Raw genomic sequence first — 2,116 nt, 5'->3', positions numbered from 1 at the left:
TCTAGGACTGCTGATGTGCCTGACCTGGAAACCTTGCTGAAAGAGTGGTCAAACCTTGGAACAGGCTGCCCAGGGAAGCGGTGGAGTCACCATCCCTGGAAGTATTTAAAAGAGGTGTAGATGAGGCGCCTGGGGACATGGTGTAGTGGGCATGGGGGTGTTGGGTTGGCGGCTGGACTCGATGATCTTAGAGGTCTTCTCCAACCTTGATGATTCTGTGATTCTATGATCCGATGCAGCCAGAGGGGGATGTGAGATCGGGCCGGGCTCCCGCCCGGGGCGGTTCAGCACCCAGCGAGGGGACAGCGCGGGGCGGGCGGGTCCCTGCGCGGGCGGCCGCGGAAGGGCGGCGGGAGCTTCGTGGCTTCTCTCGGCAGCTTTCGCAGTCTTCGGGAGCGAGTGACTCGGGTGGTTTGCAGCTTTCCCCCGTGAAGCGTGCGTGGCGTGCGTGCTTTGTCTCGGAGGTAAAAATAACGCCATTAGCCGTGTTTACTTTGCATTCGGATACAGGCTCCTGTTGTGCTCGCTTTGCTGCTGGGATTCACATCCTTTTGTACTACTTGTATGTTTTTGAGGACAGCTAAATGGCGAGAAAATTTTCAGTAGTCTGGGGGAAAATGTAATTTTACTTTCTCATTTACAGTCAGTCAAATTTATCTTTGAGTATTTGATGAATCTCTTTATTAATGGGGCACTCAGCACTGTTTTACTGTTGTAATTTTAACCATGGTTTGTAGCTGGATTACATGTGTTTGTGAGACATTTGTGACTACACTTTTCATATTTCTGCTTATAAATAGAGGCACACTTGAGTCCATGGCTTTTGAAATTTGCACTGTTCTAGGAGAAAACCTTGCTTGAATTCTTCTGTATCAGAATTGTAGTCAAGTTGCCTGTACAAAACAAATCAAAATAAAAATGTCAAGACCAAGTATTTTGTAAAAAGGAAAAGGTCTTGCACCCTTCCTCTTCAAAAAAAAGACCTTGGCTACTGAAGAGTTAATCTGTCAGATCCTAGTAGAGATGAATGCCTGTTCTTAGTTACACAGGGATATTGTCTAGAAGAATCTCAAAGCTTACATTTCTTCTCTTGCACAGTTACAAATCCAGAAGCCTTGATCGAATAGATCCTGGTGACATTAGCTCATCTTTCTGGTTTTAAAGTACGCTCAAATACTGCTCAATGGTATTACATCAATGCGATAATCCATTCCGTGGTAATTGTCTCACATTTGTGAAACACACACACACGCACAGTCCAAAGTCAGCCCTTCCAGTCCAGGTTGGAGTTTTCAGGGATTTCTTTCCAGTTTGTTTACTTTGTTGTCATTGTTTCAGCATTTCAAAAGGCTTGAGTGAACGAAGAACAAAATCCCATTAATCTGTTCCTGAGCGGGTATGAGAAAAGAGCATGTTTTGCGTAAGAAATGGGTTCACCCACTAATGTAGGAAATGGGCAAGTGCCATTACATTAACAAATCCAATACTCAGTGTTTTATGTCTATTGCTGTAAAACCCCTCTTCTCTGCTACTTTACATTGAAGAATGCTGGGAGAATTTCTTTTGCCTGAATTAATATCCAGACCTTTAAGGAAATGGATGGCACTAAATGGTACATAATTAAAATGAATTATTTAAATGGATACTGTGACTCAGACAAGATAAATCCGGCTCCATTTTTTCCTTCCGGACACTGCTGTCCTGTAAGTTCTGGTAACTCCACCAGCCGCAAGAAGTGTCCAGCTGGAAACCGGACATCGGCCTCCTCCTCAGGGTGTTTCAACCTAAGCTTAACAACACGAGATGCAACCAAAACTTACCAAAGGGCAGATGGTAAGATCAACCTGGGGGCGGTTTTATTATGTGATATTTATTATACGATAACGATTTCTGTTCATCTCCATATTGACATTGGCAAGGTGAAGCGTAACCGCCATAATATTTAACGCATCGCTGTCTATCGCAGTGATTGTCATTGCAAAAGCAAGGTGACAGCTGGAATCCAGCCAGAACCCCCTCAAGAGGAGATAGATATTTATAAAAAGAAATATAAAATAGCCCCTGGCCCCGCCCGCCGCTCGGCGGTGGACTAGCGGGCCTGGGTGGAGGCGCTCGG

This window comes from Calonectris borealis, chromosome 19 (genome assembly GCF_964195595.1).
Source record: "Calonectris borealis chromosome 19, bCalBor7.hap1.2, whole genome shotgun sequence".
Classification (NCBI taxonomy): domain Eukaryota; kingdom Metazoa; phylum Chordata; class Aves; order Procellariiformes; family Procellariidae; genus Calonectris; species Calonectris borealis.
This window is presented reverse-complemented; position numbering follows the sequence as displayed.